Genomic DNA, 18,014 nt, shown 5'->3' on the forward strand with positions numbered 1-18,014 from the left:
GGGACAATAAGTAGCTTTTTAGGTATTTTATTATCTAAAATCAATATTTTTATTCATAAATATGCCCTCAATGGTGTACAAATACCTATGCCAATGATCAGACTAATCCTCGTAAACGAAGAATTTATTATCTTTATATACATGGGACGGGTAGGTCCACGGAGGTTTCCATGTAGTTCCGCCATCTTGAAAAACTATAATAGCAGAGAGGGACAAAAAGTACTAGGCCAACGCGTTTCCACAACGCGTTTCGTTCAGAGCCAGCGTCACGTGACTGATGCCAGCAGAAGCGGAGGAGCAGAGCAGTGAGAGGCGCTTGTCACTGCCGCGGCAAGTTTAAAAGGATGCACTGCACGGTTATTTATACACCGTTCATTCATACATACATATGAGTCACAGGATAAGGAGTCCTCGTCATCGAAAAAGTCCAAAATAGACCGTAAAAGGAAACGTGACCGGAGATTACAAAAACAAGGGTTAATGTCGGGATTGCTAATGCAGGAGAAAGCTTTCAAAAGAGACGCTGAAGTTGCCTGCTTTCTTCTCGACAGGTAAGTCAATGTTACGGTCTTAATTACAAGCTTATTTTTCATTGCTTGGTTGTGAACTTTATTATATAGATAGTAGAACATTTATAGTTATATCTATTTATCTATTCTATTCATAGTAAGTTAAACAGGCTCTTTGATGAATAGCAGCTACTGAGTAAAGTAACGTTAGAGAAGGCACGGATGATAATGATATCTAACAATGCACGTACTTCAAAAATATAACGAATAAAGGCGGCATTACTACTAACTACCATAGTTAATGTTTTTCACAGTCAGTAATTTATACTGTAACATTCTTTTTTTCGTTGATTCAAGTTTCAGTTTGTTTTAAATAACAAACCTGTTCACCCGAAGAAAAACTCGAAGTGCTATTATAAGACATCCTGTCATAGCTTTTTGGTACATAACGTCTACCGTAGATGCAACGCGCATTTAAAAAAGTGAGGCGCTGGAGAGCATTATTCGTTTGAATGCAAAATACAGTTTCACCACTAGATGGGGGAAATTCCTACTTAATGTCCCTTTAAAATAGCTTGAATGTAACTCTACACCCTTGCTTCATTTAGTATATGTGGATTTTTCATACCAACAGAAAAATATACCGGAATAACCTGGCTTCTCTTGAGACTCCCCTGCTGTGCTGCATAGTTAATGATATGCTAAAGCCTCAAGATCTGATGTTTTCTATAATTGTCAACCATAGGATTAACCCTTTCACACTTAAATTTAAAATATTATGGCTGACACCCCAGCGTGAGTTTTTTTTAAGACGACCGTTATTTTAGAACGTATCACCTTATTATTTCCAAGGTGACACATCATGCTTGTCACGTGACACACCACAGCCACAATAGTGCCGTATGACAGATGTATCGCTTTTATTTAGTTTTTTGCCTTTTTTATTCAAAATATGGCGATGGGCGCCGCCATTTTTGTTTGCGCCACATTTCTGACAATCGGATCTGTCGGGTTTACAACACGTCTGTTCATCCACTTCTCCTGAAATACATGAAAGGAAGTCGCCGGTGGGAGAAGAATAAAGTAAACGTTATAAATACCTATACAATGTGTATCTGATATGAATAAAACACCTCGCCAATTTATAATTGAAAGGAGTGTTATTGCCGCTTCCATATACATCAGTGGCATTTTACAAACTATAAATGTATTGTTTTGCTAGTACTTTTGTGTATTTAAATGTCTGAAACCTAAAATAAACATTATGTGGTTAAACACTGAATAGTTGTCATATATGACGAGCGCTGAGCACATCCGTCTCTGGCTCAGCCTAACCAAAGCGCAAAAGCACATTTGAATTTATCAGCTGATCACTGAACATTCTAATCACACCGGTTTCATGTGTGTAAATTATTTAAATCTGAATAAATCAATATATTATAAGCAATTTATAACTATGTGTGGCTTGTTAAGATTAATTATCATTTATCTGTAAATGTAGCCCCCCTTCTCATGTAAATTTGATTTCTTGACAATCTTGTTGTAATAACACATTCCTTAAAAGCGTATAACATGCCTTGGTTTGCTGACTTGTTAACATTTAAATAATATTAAAGCTCAGTATGAGACATGGTTATTTTTACCTCTCAGACAGGAGATTTACAAGTTATCCCCCAATGTCCTGCCTTTTCTTATTGTCCTTTTTTTTTAATCTTCTCTGTAACATTGATTGTCTTCATGCCACGTTATTATTGATTTTTCAATACCATATTGCAAGGGCCTGATATGGCACTTTTCCAAGTGCCTCCTGCCAAGGTATGGGGGGAAATTTATGCTCTTGTCTTGTGGCTTGTAAATGATTTAATATGTTTTCAGTAATGCTGGTCAATAAACCTGGATTATCACACAGTTGACGCCAGGAAACGTTCGCCCTTTACCCCTCTTACAACAAATAACCCATGCAAGGAAGATGGCTTTGAGTTTTACGCTCAGCAATGTAATGGGATTGATGCCATGGGGTACCGAAGCAAAATTTAATTCTCCTAATGAATTCTAAAAACTCAGCAACTTGCATGTTCTAGAATTGTAAGTCTTAATTTATGGTGCTTTTGAATGAGTAAATGCATATATGTAGTTATTCTAAAACCTCCCGCAAGGAGCTTCCAATTAGAGCCATGGTTTAGTTTGAGCTCCTCATCAAAGGTTTCATTAAGGATTAAAATGAGCTGATTGTTAAAGCTGTTTCCTAAGAGATACATATTCACCCCCTCATACAATTAAAATTATATATAGTATATTCATTCACACTTGAGAACAGAGACATGGGTGAAGACATCTTATGTACTCTGCAGGGCTACTAATACAGTATTATTCAGTGACTCATTAAAACAATAGATCACCCAAAAATGTAAATTCTGTCATTATTTCCTCACTGTCAGGTATTCGCCAGGCTTCACCTTCACTCCCTCACAAGGAGTACTAGTCACAGCCACCTGTCACCAAACATAACACTCATCAGCACCTTGTACAAAAGCCTCCACCACACGCATTCATTCTGATCTCAACTAGAACTCACCCAAGCAATGGATGATAATATTCCCTGAGATACCTTCCTCCGTGTTGTTGAAAATGATGGAAATTGGCAAACTTGTAGTGATGGTAATGAATAGTAGACGAACTTTGGGGTCTTTAGGAAAAACTCTGTAGCACCACCACCAGTTCAATCATTCACATTTGAAACTGTTATAACTTTTTAACCTTTGGTCTAGAAACATTTAATTTAGTACACCTGATTCCTCTCATCATGCGTCACATTGAACATCTTACATTAAGACTCCACCCATTACAGTAGTGGCCATTTTGAAAAGTACAGTATTCAAGTGCACTCAAAAAAATTAATTGTTGAATGAACATGATTTAATCGTAGCACCCATTATGCATCTAATCAAATCAAGTAAACTTGGAAAGCTTTGAATATTTCATTTGAACACAATATTGATTTGTAGGTTAAACATGATTTTAATATGTCAATGCAACTTCTCTACAACTAATTGAATCAAAATGTTTGTATTGTGTTAGACTAATCAAATTTAATCTCATTCACTCAAAGCACTTCCATTCAACAAAATTCTGCCTTATTACATCAACTAGTTAATGTCTTGTTCATGTATGGTTTTGGTAGTTTAATGAATATCTATCTTTTTGTTTCAATTAGATTTGTTTTAGATGACAACACTAAAGCCCAATTTATACTTCTGTGTCGAACTCACGCCGTAGCTACGTCGTAGGCTGTGTGTAGCGCGCGTACCCTTCGGCGTACCCTGACGTGCACCTCTCCAAAAATGTAACAACGCGTCAACTCTACGCGGATGCAAGCGCTGTGATTGGTCAGCTAGGATCGCTCCCTGGGGTTTCACATGCTCCCTCTGCATGTGTAATTGCGCGTCAACGTGGACAACGACGCAGAAGTATAAATTAAAACCAACGCGTAGTCTATAGCGTAGAGACTCCGGCGTAGGTCCGACGCAGAAGTATAAATCAGCCTTAAGCATGACATTACCAAAACTTCAGTAATCTATAAAAAAAAGTACAGAAAACATGCAAACAATTAATTTTTTTTATTTTATTTTATTTGAGCTCAGGTTCAAACAGTATATCAGTCCAAATAACAGAGCACAAGCCTGTGCAATGCTACTCATTTCACTGACTTCCACATCTTCAATTATGACACCAATGTCTGCTGGGTAATTGTCAGACAGCACTCCTCCACAGTTTGCTCCAAGGTACTTTGTGACTCAATGTCTGAATCCTGTGGGACGAAATACATGAAAGATCACAAACAAAAATTAGCTCAAATATTGATCACAAGAATTGCACATTATACACTCACTGGCCGCTTTATTAGGTACACATGTTAAGTAAACGTCAATCCGATACAGGAAAATTTATTCTACATTTACAAGGTTATAATTTCTCAGGTTTTAAGTTGAAACTGTCAGAAAGGTGATAATTCTACTATGTTTATTATTGAGGTCACAGTGGGTGCTGGGCTGTCATTGCAGTGCATTATATTATAAGATTGTTATAATTTATTTGGCCACCATATTTAAAATGAATGAGGTGGCTAAAACATTAGAACCATCTTAGAATATAATGCACTGCAATAAAACAAAAGCATGCATGTACAGTTTCTGATGCCATTTCTTTTTAATGTAAATTAAGCCCCAAGAGAGCTCAACCGATATGAATAAAAAAAAAAAAATTGACTTAGTGCATCAACCAATTCACATAAGAACTTTGTCATGGTGTACCCTCAGTTTCCTATAAATTAACAATTTGTCCAGCTCAGATATTTGACAAAGTTATGTGTTCTCTTATGTCACATGTTTGTTGTAGCAAATAGGGAAAAACACGGCCCAAGTACAGATTCAATGGGCTTTTGAAGCTGTATTTTCTCATCAACTCACCATATATGCCTTCACTAGTTTTTCAGGGTCTTCTTTCAAGTAGGTGCACAGAGACTTGAGGCTCTTCGGGTATGCAGTGTCATCCTGTGGGGTGGGGACAAGATTAACTCAAACTTAAATTTAAATATACACAAACATAATGATTGCCGCTTACAAAACAATGGTATAGTTTATAATGCTTAAGTAACTTGTACCTTCAACTCTCCTTTGCAACACACTGCCACATACATGTCCCTGAAAGAGAAAGAAAAGGAAAGTTCAGTAATCAAGGATAGTTAGTTGTACATTACTGTATGTGAGTGTTAAGAAAAACTACTTACCATGTAAAAAAGGTGAGGGTCACACCAGAAGAGCAAGGGGCCAGCCGCCAGCTTTATATTGTGATGCATTTCTTTTTTGTATGAAGAAAAGGAACATTTTCACTGTGAAAAAAAAAAAGTGTCTAAAAGTTAATCTGCAAAACTGCAACTTATTTACCCTAATGTGTATGCTAAGGCCAGAAAACAGAAAAACACATAACACAAGCAGTATTCTCCTAATTTCAAAGACTGACTTTAAAAACTGGGCCAAAGAAAATACCACTACTGGCTGTTGTTACTAAATATCAAGTGTTTTACTTATATTAATAACCATATTCCCTGAATAAAACCATGCAAACCTATTCCATCATGACTTTAATTATAAACTATTCCTTTTGTTAGGACATTTCAAATGTATGGTCGACTGCATCATAGATTTTACTTGACAATTTTTGCATACTGTATTCAATAAACTGGGTAGCATGTGGCATTTTGGAACTATGTTTGAAAAGACAGAAATGTCTAGTTACAGAACGTTTAAAGTAATTTTTTTTCTGATATACACATGAAGGGCCAGGCCAATATTAGTTAATTTAGATAATAACAACAACAGTCCCTCCGTTGGCACACTCTCAGCAAAATCTCAAAAGAGAAATAAATAAAGCTCTAAACGTTAACATGAAAGGAGAGATGAGAAGTGCACATTGATCATTCAACATTAACTTCTGTTGTTTCTGATGTAACCGAGATTACGTAAATATACCCCGGGTATGTCGTAAAAATGCCACATTAGGCATAAACCAGCTAACGTCACACTAACTTACAAACAGAAAAAAAAAGAGTGCATGGTGTGTTCAACTCTGCATTCACTTTATCTCCTGTTTTACCCTCCCATGGTTGAGGTAGAGTTCAGGTTTAACGTGGGTTATGTAGTAAATAGTTAGGCGCGTAGCTAACATTGAATTGTGACAGAAATGCACCAAATTGTAGCGCATATATTAACGTTAAGGTGAAACTCGTATCGACGAAGACACATGATTGAACCCAACATAGCCTATGCTTCAAGTATGGGAAAATAAACCTGCAGAAACATCGCCACAGTGTCTAATAACTTATTTTTAATCTATAATCCCACAGTATTAATTACAAACAGGTACATATCAAGTACTTACCCTCAATATCAAGGATGCAGAACAATTAGACCATGCTTCATTGGAACCATGATCTGAGGGTCCATGACAAATTTGGGAACAGCACCACCTACAGGTTATGAGATCTGTAAAATGGCTATTTTTGCTACAGTTTGTCAGAAAATCATGATCATAATGGTGTCTATGGATTCCTTGTTGAATCCGATCATACCAATTTTGCCAGGATCGGACAACCATAGGGCCGCCATTTTGTATTTTGTCATAAATTTCTATATATTTTAAACAATTTTACATATCGGCACACAATTCATTAGATATCATCATCAGCAAGTCCTGAAGGTAACTAAGAAGTTTGCAGCCTCCTAATGTTCCAGAGATATGTTGTTTTTTGTTGTTGTTTTTTGCAGAAACTCTTATAACTTTTGAATACATTTAATTTGTCCTTTTCCAACAATGTGGCTGTCCTCCATATTGAAGCAAATTAAAACGTTTTTTTCGCTACTCCTCCAACAAATGTTGGCCAATTTTGTCCAAAATCGGCTCAGATGATCTTTGGACCGAGCCACACAGAAATGACTGAATCGATTTTTGATATTTGCTACCATTCCTTAGAAAATATCTCCCCGAAGTTGACCCTTTTTTTTTTAAGATGGAAAAATGTTGTTTTACAGCTATAAGCAGCTCTACAGAAGACAGTAGTGTCATCCTATAGCTTAATTTAGTTCAAGTTTTTGTTTTTATCCAATAGTGTCAGTGCAGTCAAATTTGTTTTGCAGTATCATTGAATATTAAGTGTCAAATTGTTTAATTGTTGCTGACATTTAAGGGCTGCGTTGTGGTCGTCCTGGGTGCAGGTCCACCATCTATTGTGGATACGGACCGGATCTGGCTGACTAGGTAACCTTGTGATAAAGATGTGACAGACAGGCTTATGTAACCGTAGATGCCATTTCCCGTTCGATATTACAACTAGGGTGGGTGCTAAGGGGAGTGTTCCCAGTTGTGGTTTGTATTAGGCTATTTTGTCCCTGCATTTTAATTCCATTGTTGTAGTTAAATTGAGGCTACCTTTTAGCCTACTTATTTGTTTCTTTGTTTTTCAAAGAATTAATTAATACATTCTCACGTTTTAACTAATAGGGGAACGTTTTAATAAGTGATAACAAATTTCTTAATTTACAAAGGAACGATTTAATACAAAGTGATAAAAAATGTCTTTATTCATACTTCATTTAGCCTGCCTGCATCTGCACCACCAAAACTCGTAACACAGTTCAGGTGGTTGTGGCGTTTAGTATAGGGGACCCCTGATGTCAGTCTTGACAACGTCAAAGGGACTGACAGATAGGGAATATCTCGGTTTCTGTTGTAATGTCTGTTCCCTGATGGAGGGAACAAGATATTGTGTCCCTCCTGCCACAACTCTGAACTCCCTGCTGAAATGGTCCTCCTCAACACAAACCTGAATGAGTCCAGCACACCAGCCTCTTTTTATACCCGCATGTCCGGGGGAGTGACTGGCATGCAAATTACACTCTGCAATTCTCATTGGCCTTTTCTGAACACATCAGATGTGTTTGGGGCTCCAAAGAGTAACCCTTGTGTCAGTCATGACACAATATCTTGTTCTTTTCATCAAGGAACGGGGGTTACGTTTTAGGAGACGTTTTCTGAGTAACGAAGGCATATTGTTGATAACAAGTGACACAGAAGCGGCAAAGCTTCATGCTAACCTGGTTGATTTTATGTAACAGACAGGTGTGATTATAGCTGCCAAGAACTTTAGGAGCTGCCAAGGACGTTTCAGAACCATCAATGACATACTGTGTTGAGGCTACAAAGACAAAGTCTACAAAATTAAATGGAGGAATAAGTCCTTTTTTTTCTCGTTTATTATTATTTATTTTTTATTGTGTGTGTGTTGGAGCAAGTGATTTGCATGGATATGTCCATACCGTGTGATGCTTTCACACTGACAGATGGCTTTTCATAAAAACGTGCTTGGTCTCATGCAGCATACAGAGGCAGCTGAGCATTGGGCCTTTCGGTAGAGACAGTTTTGGTTTTCATTTGAATACCAAGAAAGACAAAAGATTGTTGTCGCAAGTATAGTTTTTGTTTTTGTTTTCTTAACCCCTTAAGTGACTAGACTAAAGACCCGCCTAAAAAACGCAAAGATTTGGCGGGCTGGTGTTTTGAGAAGAAGCCTGGACGTTTGACGCCTGCTGGCCCACGAACAAAGAGCAGTAGTAATTTGGAACAACCAATCGGGAGGGTTCGCGCCGTTTCTTGATGGGAACAGATCACAGCGTCGGACGGGCCAGCCCTACCGGCCGATGAATGAGGAGCAGCGTGATTTAAGCCCCCTGACCAGGAGGGCCCGTGTTGCCTCTGGTGGGAGCAGCTCACAGCGTTAGGCGGACGGGCCCTACTGACTGACGAATGAGGAGCAGCAAGATTTGGAAATGCCTGATTGGGAGGGCTCATGTCGCTTCTTGACGGGAGCAGCTCACGGTGTCAGACGGGTGAGCTCTGCTGACCGATGGGCGGGGAGCAGCAAGATCGAAGACTGCCGACCAAGAGGGCCCGTGTTGCCTCTGGTGGGAGCAGCTCACAGCGTTAGACAGACGGGCCCTACTGACTGACGAATGAGGAGCAGCAAGATTTGGAAATGCCTGATTGGGAGGGCTCATGTCGCTTCTTGACGGGAGCAGCTCACGGTGTCAGACGGGTGAGCTCTGCTGACCGATGGGCGGGGAGCAGCAAGATCGAAGACTGCCGACCGAGAGGGCCCATGTAGCCTCCAACGGGAACAGCTCACGGTGTTGGGCTGTTGGGCCCTACCGACCGACGGTGGAGTGACGAATTTTGGAAGCCCGGCCAGGAGATTTCCCTATGTGTCCGCTGGGAAATCAATACCCGCTGGATGGGAAAAGAGGAAAAATGCACGCTACGTCCGTTGGGAGATCAATACTCGCTGGACAGAAAGATAAAACATGGCTGGTCTACAGGGAGAGTTCTTGCTGCGTCCGCTGGGAGACCAATGCTCGCTGGACAGAGAAAGAGGATACATAGATGCATGCATGCAACGTCCGCTGGGAGACCAATGCTCGCTGGATGGAGAAAGAGGAAACATAGAGGCATGTAACGTCCGCTGGGAGACCAATGCTCGCTGGACAGAGAAAGAGGCATTGAGTAGGGGTTTTAACAGGTGAGTTACGGGAATATTAATTCTGAATAGTGAGGTACTGGAGAGGAGACATCACTGCTGTGGCAGTGGAGAAAATAGCCAGAGTAACAGAGCTCCTGCGGGAGCAGAGGAGACATCACTGCTGCGGCAGTGGAGAAAAATTAGACAGAGAAACAGAGCTCCTGCGAGAGCAGAGGAGACAACACTGCTGCGGCAGTGGAGAAACTTACAGAGAGAAACAGTTCCTGCGGGAGCAGAGGAGACATCATTGCTGCGGCAGTGTAGAAAATAGCCAGAGAAACATAACTCCTGCGGGAGCAGAGGAGACATCATTGCTGTGGCAGTGGAGAAAATAGCCAGAAAAACAGAGCTCCTGAAGAAATTGAGCTCCTGCGGGAGCATCACTGCTGCGGCAATGAAGGGAATTTTACTAGAGAACTGAATTCCTGTTGGAGCAGGGATATGGAGAAGGTTAGCCGAAGACGGAGCCTCACGCTAGGTGCTCCTGAAGGAGCTGTAGGCCACTGGTAGGGAAAAAAGGTTAGAGGCAGCGGGAGAAAAAAAGGAAGTGTTATCTGTGTCGCCGTCGTTAGTGGAGGCATCCTTACGCTATAGGGTCTGCAGGCTACAATGGCTACAAAAGTTAGAGACGGAATGGCTGAGCTTGCCCCATTAGCTGAAGCAACCTCACACTAAGGGGAAGACATTCGTTGAGAGGAGCGGACATTGTTGTATGGGATGCGGCGCCTAGAAAAGCCACGGTGTGTGGCTGAGAGAAGGGAGGAGGAGAGTGGGGCCTGGCGGGCCACTGCTCGTCGTATTGCGCGTTAATCAAAGACGCGAGGAAAAATAGGTGAGACATGAAATCCTTGCAGGATCCTTGCTGAATCTGCGGCGCGGCTTACTTAGGGCCTGCTGCGGGGGCCTGACGCTGGAGGAAGGCCCGTTCCTTCGCGTGAAGAGGGCGGCATTGCCTTATTGTCCATTTCTCTATAGCAGGAATTATTGAATGGTCCGGTTAAGAGAAATATGCGGAAGGAGATTGCAGATGCAGATTGCAAGAGTTAAGAGGTGTATATATATATATATATATATATATATATATATATATATACACATACATATATACATACATACACATATACACTGTAAAAAAATTCTAACCTCCCTAACTCAAAATTTTCTAGTGACTGATAACATCTAAATTTTTCAATTGGCCCAAGTGAAATTCTGTAAATTTCAATTGGCCCAAGTGAAAATCTGTAAATTTAATTTTATAATTTACAGAATTTCACTTGGGCCAATTGAAAAATTTAGATGTTATCAGTCACTAGAAAATTTTGAGTTAGGGAGGTTAGACATTTTTTACAGTGTATATATATATATATATATATATATATATATATTAGAGGTGGGCATAGATTAATTTTTTTAATCTAGATTAATCTAGATTAATTTTGAAATTAATCTAGATTAATCTAGATTAAAATGGCTCATTTGAATTCTGCCGAAGGCATTCAGAATATGTGTGCTACCCAAATAATGACTATAAAAGAACGGGTTTCTCAAGCCAGGTGGCGCATTAGACCAGGGGCTCATCTCCTGTTTCCAAAATGCATCACAAACTGCTTGAGAAAGCTGTTCTACTCATAGACTGTAAAAGTTTACTACTGTACTGTTACCGTCCGTAGGCAACATAGGCCTATGTTATTATCAACTACTATAGGCTATCAATTAGGGATGGGCGATATGGCCTAAAATCTATATTGTGATATACATTGCAGCCTCTTGCGATAACGATATACAGTATACTATAATAAAACCATTTCAGAACAGGTTACACAGACCCTGCTAAACAACTGCTAAATGTATTTTTTTTTAAGGGTATATTTAGTTTTGATAACATATATTGTGCAAAACTGTAAGTATACAACATAATTTTGCAGATAAATAAAATTTAAGTACACTAGCTGCAGAGACTTAAGTAGGTCTAATGTTTATTATAGCTTTGAGCTTATGAAACCCCAAATTTAAAGTTATAATATTGTCTAACTGATGTCTTTTCAGTTAAAAAGAAACACAACAACGATTCTTAAAATCGGGCGTAGACAGAGATTATGTGTTAACGTTACACCACTAAGATATAGGCCTATTGGAATGAGAATAATACGAATTGAATACGATGAATTTGAGGTGGTAGAACGGATTAGTCGTGTGTTAACTTACCGAACCGTTACCCTAGACACTCGGATAGTTTGCTGCTGTTTGTCGGACGGCTTAAATCCGAACCAAGTCCAAATAATGGATGTTGCAGCTTTCACTTTCAGCCGTGTTTACTTAAGATGACGACTAATATGCGTTGCAGCCGGGTTTACCTCGCGGCCGCGTGTAGATTGCGTCATCATAGATTGTAGTATAGAGCCATCTCCCAACCCAACTTGGGGAATAGATTAACGGCGATATTTTTTTTATCGCGCAATAAGAGTCTCGCGTTAGCGCAGCGCGTTAACGCCGATAACGGCCCACCACTAATATATATATATATATATATACACTCACCTAAAGGATTATTAGGAACACCTGTTCAATTTCTCATTAATGCAATTATCTAATCAACCAATCACATGGCAGTTGCTTCAATGCATTTAGGGGTGTGGTCCTGGTCAAGACAATCTCCTGAACTCCAAACTGAATGTCAGAATGGGAAAGAAAGGTGATTTAAGCAATTTTGAGCGTGGCATGGTTGTTGGTGCCAGACGGGCCGGTCTGAGTATTTCACAATCTGCTCAGTTCCTGGGATTTTCACGCACAACCATTTCTAGGGTTTACAAAGAATGGTGTGAAAACATCCAGTATGCGGCAGTCCTGTGGGCGAAAATGCCTTGTTGATGCTAGAGGTCAGAGGAGAATGGGCCGACTGATTCAAGCTGATAGAAGAGCAACTTTGACTGAAATAACCACTCGTTACAACCGAGGTATGCAGCAAAACATTTGTGAAGCCACAACACGCACAACCTTGAGGCGGATGGGCTACAACAGCAGAAGACCCCACCGGGTACCACTCATCTCCACTACAAATAGGAAAAAGAGGCTAGAATTTGCACGAGCTCACCAAAATTGGACAGTTGAAGACTGGAAAAATGTTGCCTGGTCTGATGAGTCTCAATTTCTGTTGAGACATTCAGATGGTAGAGTCAGAATTTGGCGTAAACAGAATGAGAACATGGATCCATCATGCCTTGTTACCACTGTGCAGGCTGGTGGTGGTGGTGTAATGGTGTGGGGGATGTTTTCTTGGCACACTTTAGGCCCCTTAGTGCCAATTGGGCATCGTTTAAATGCCACGGCCTACCTGAGCATTGTTTCTGACCATGTCCATCCCTTTATGACCACCATGTACCCATCCTCTGATGGCTACTTCCAGCAGGATAATGCACCATGTCACAAAGCTCGAATCATTTCAAATTGGTTTCTTGAACATGACAATGAGTTCACTGTACTAAAATGGCCCCCACAGTCACCAGATCTCAACCCAATAGAGCATCTTTGGGATGTGGTGGAACGGGAGCTTCATGCCCTGGATGTGCATCCCACAAATCTCCATCAACTGCAAGATGCTATCCTATCAATATGGGCCAACATTTCTAAAGAATGCTTTCAGCACCTTGTTGAATCAATGCCACGTAGAATTAAGGCAGTTCTGAAGGCAAAAGGGGGTCAAACACAGTATTAGTATGGTGTTCCTAATAATCCTTTAGGTGAGTGTGTATATATATATATGTATATGTATATGTATATATATATGTATATGTATATGTATATATATATGAAGAGTTCAGATGCAAAAGCCTCTAAATGCCATCTGAAATTTTCTTCTAGAATGATCATTTTTATAAAGCTTGTATATTTAAGTTAAGTAATTTCACTTAAATGACAATTAATAGGTAATTTGCATTGCAATTTAAGTGAAATGATTTAACTTAAATATACAAGCTTGATAAAAATGATCATTCTATAAGAAAATGTCAGATGGCACTTAGAGGCTTTTGCATCTGAACTCTTCATATGTATATGTATATGTATATGTATATGTATATGTATATGTATATATATATATATATATATATATATATATATATATATATATATATACACCTCTTAACTCGTTGATTGGGTTGATTAACTGAGTGTGCTCCACTCGTGTTTAATTAGGTTTGATTATCTGAATGTGCTCCACAGGTGTTTAATTATGTTTAATTATCTGAACGTGCTCCTCCTGAACTTTGTTAATAAAACATAATTTATTTATTTTAATATCAGTCTAATGCATTAAGCCATGTTAGCGTTTCGTGACATCATTGCGTACAATAGAAGTCCCATTTAATTGGCTAGGCGCCAACCAATAAAACGGCTCCTTTGAACACCCCGCTCCCGCCCCCGCCCCCCTTTCTCTCTCGCCGCCACTGAGTTTCAAGTGCATAAGTTAGTTTTGCATATAACATATCACGAAAAGACTAGCAAAAGTCAAGGCGCGAAATTTGAAATTGCAGTGACAGATTTGAGAAGTTGCAAGTGCCTAATTGATCAACAGGTAAATGTAGGCTATGTGTCATGAGAGTAAGCAAGAGGCTTACCAGGTGCATTTTTGACATAATGTGTCACCCAGCATACTCGGTTAAAAAGTCACCACTCGCCACTTATGTATATATATATATATATATATATATATATATATATATATATATAAATTCTCTTTGGCTTAACAGTTTGGCTTAAGTTTGAGAAGAGATTAATTAAAAGGTCATTGCATTTCGTACCTCATTAAATTAACATTGTGCATAATGTAACATGTCTCTGATTATTTAACAAAAGTACAAAAGTGTGAACATCAAAATAATTAATTTCTGTGCCACCACAAGTGTTTAGTGAGTGCCCTGCTAAAAAAATCCAGCATTGCTGGTCACCAGCATAAGGTATCTTGTGCATGCTGGGACCTGCATGGGATGCTGGTACTGGTACTGGTTCTGGTTCTGGTTGCTGGTCCCCAGCATGGGAAACTACACCAGCTCAGTTTTGCTTGAGAACAGCATGACTATGCTGCATGACCACCAACTAGACCAGCACTATACCAGTATAAACCAGCCAGGACTAGCAAGAAATTCATGCTGATTTATGCTGTTTTTTTAGCAGTGTATGGTGTTGTGCTTTGTCATTATACAATCTTTTCAATTACGTTAAATAACATAACAGTTCACCCATAGTTCAACTCAGACCCTTTAAACAAACTTGTCAGAATCAGTCAAAAGACACTTAAGTAACATTGCCATTGGCATTATTGAAGTCAAAGTCTTGAAGTTCCAAATTTAAATATGTGCAAATTGTGTCCCACTGCATGATTGTCACGATCACCTGTCTCCTCAGAACTTCATTTCCCATAATCCTTACTGGCTGCACCTGCACACACTCCACCATCACCTGTACCTTCTATCAATCACCCTCATCAGCTCCACACCATAAAAGCCTGCACAATACTTTTCATGGTTGTCTCGTTTTGAGTTAAGGACTCACTTATCCATTGAATCTGGTTTCCTGTAGTATTGTTACGTCTCCAGCGTTTCTCCATCATCTTCCTGTTCCTCATAGTCTCCAGAAGTGATTGGAAACCAAGGCTTGCTGAAACATTTGAGGGTTTCATCAACTTGTGCCGAAAAACGGTTCATTACTCGAAGCTATTGATATAATGTGCATTAGTGACAAATGGTGGTCAGATTTGTTTTCTCCACCATATCTAACAAATCATCACGGAACAGAGGATCTACGGTTTGAAAAAGTGTGTGACCAAACAAACCTTCGGAAGTCCATGACATACAAGAGTGGAATTAATCTGGGATCGATACAGTTCTATCTAATCTGATCTCATCTCATCTCATCTAAATGAATTTGTGCCAATGAGACCACAACTTGTGTCATGTGTCATCGTATTCACTTATTGATCAATAATATAAAATATTCAAGTATGTGATCATAATTAATAACTGACGTGAGTAGTTGAAATAATATGTTGGGTAAGCCGTTTAACCCTTAGGCTATGTTCTGTTCTGGGTCTCTGAGATCCCAGTTATAAAACATGATTAAATGCAATAGAGGTGTGACGTGCATTCAGCTATCCCGACCTTCCGATACGGCATGACGTTTGCAGCTTCAAACATCATCAATCACGTGGTATTGTCATTTCGATACAAGCATCGATGCAGTGTGTGATACATTAGTGCTTTAAAAACTGTGCCGGAGCATCAGACCCCCGGTATCAACCATTCCATCACTAGTCTCAGCGTCTCCTGTTCCCTGTGGTGTTCCATTGTATTCTTACCTGTTTCTCGTCGAGGTGTGCGCTCAGTCATCCGTTCATCCATTCACAATCTCATCTCCATCTGCAATACAGAGACTGTCTGTATCTTTATCTTTCTAATTTCACCTTCAAACCACCATCACCATCTGCAAATACTCACCTGTATTACTTATTGTTCATCTGGGTTTAATAAAGAAGCTACTATTGACTTTATCCCTGTTTTGAGTCTCTGTTCCTTAACAATGATAGTGAATGATAGCTTCAGCCTGTTCCTCACACAAAGCTATTGATTGGTCTCAGAAGATATGGAACATGTCACACAAGCTATTTGGACTTAATCACTTAATTAACTTTTATGGTGTCTAACGGGCCCTGGTAACTGTCTAACTTTAATGCCTGGAAAAGAATAACTTGCATATTTACATATGTTGCTAAACATTATATTTTGTGTTCCAAGAAGAAATTAAATCATGAGGGTTTGGAACGATGTAAAAGTGAGTAAAATGACAGATGACCAAACTCTCTTTCATCCCTATAGCGTGGCATGTCAGTTCCACTATATAAACGTTGTGAATTTGCTCACTTTTCTAGTTAGACATGTGAGTGTTGTCAGTTAGACTTACAGTGAGATGTCATACAGTATATCCTAAAAAAAAAAAAAAAACATAGATCAACTTCTTTTGATGAAGAGATTGCAAAGGTTCAGATTATTTGGTAATTCCAACAGTGACCAATAAGATTGATTATACTGTTCTCAACTTAACTGGGGTACAATAACAGAAACTGCTGCTTAACCACTGTAGTATGATGCATTGTTAGAGAAAATAACTTGCTAAGGACGATTGTTTCCTAAAACTGTTGTAACATGGTTGCACATCCATCACTTGCACTGCATTGATCCAACAATATAGAACTGTCAATGAAGTCACACACAGATGGACACACACAGATGGTGGAAATAACTTCTGCTAATTAATCAATTTGAGATCACAATTTATTTTTAATAAATTATTATTATTATTATAGTGAATTTTCACAAACAACAGAAAGCCATTCTTTTTTAAATCACATTAACATGCAGTGTGTAATTGGCATATAATTTATTTCTTTATGTGGTTCATTCATGGACTACTTTACTATTTTTGTTCCTTGTCATTTTTCTTTATTTGATGTTTGATTAATCTCGGGTTCCCTCTTATGTTATACTCAAGGGTTCCCTTATGCATTTATGCACACACAAACTCTTCAAAAACGGCACTGATTGTTAACACACTAAGATATATAAATTGAAATGTATATATGTTTAAATGGAATGAAGATAAAATATGCTGCACGTTAATTTGCTTTTTATTGCCAAGAGCATGATCTCAAGAAACTATACTTCTAACCATGGGTTGAGAGCTGAAGTTCCAACCACAAAAGTTTGTGGTGGTGTTTATAGATGGAACAATGGTTTTGGGAAATAGAATCATTGAACTATGTTGCTAAATATGGAACATGCAACTATAGTTGGCTAGCAGTGCTAATAGGAAACACACCCTTGTCTGATAAAAAAAAAAAAAAAAAAATTTTGAAACCTACATTCTCACACTTTACATTTTAAGATTCTAGTGATGTTCCTTGAGGAAATACAAACGTAGAGTTGTGTTTGCTTTTGAATGTATACAAATTGGTGAGTAAGAAAGCTGGAGCAATACTGCATGTGAAGCTCAAAGTGTGAAACAAAGTGTCATGTTTTTGAATGATAAAGAATGATGCCTTTTAACCCAGCAGTAAAACCTTTCCTTGACAGTAGTCTCCAGTGATGCCCTTCCCATGAACTCCTGATATGGTTTAGGTGGGAGAGAGCCATACACGCATACACACACTGCTGGCTTGCGTGCCGTGAGCCATTGATGAAATATTTATACAGCTTTTATGAGACTCTGATGCGATCAATCCATCAGCAGGAAGAATAGGAAGCTTCATACATTACTTTCTGTCAAGACAAATAAAGGATTGGCATGAGAGAAAGACAGAAACACTTCAAAAAGTACCGTAATTCTTAATT

General features: G+C 39.0%; 1 protein-coding gene across 1 annotated transcript in view; it reads left to right on the forward strand.

The window, feature by feature from the left end:
* The window catches only part of spon1a (spondin 1a), a 278,835-nt gene that overhangs the window by 206,649 nt on the left and 54,172 nt on the right, over positions 1-18,014 (forward strand). The gene's annotated exons all lie outside the window — the stretch shown is intronic.

This window comes from Rutilus rutilus, assembly GCF_951802725.1.
Source record: "Rutilus rutilus genome assembly, chromosome: 5".
In the NCBI taxonomy this organism is placed as follows: domain Eukaryota; kingdom Metazoa; phylum Chordata; class Actinopteri; order Cypriniformes; family Leuciscidae; genus Rutilus; species Rutilus rutilus.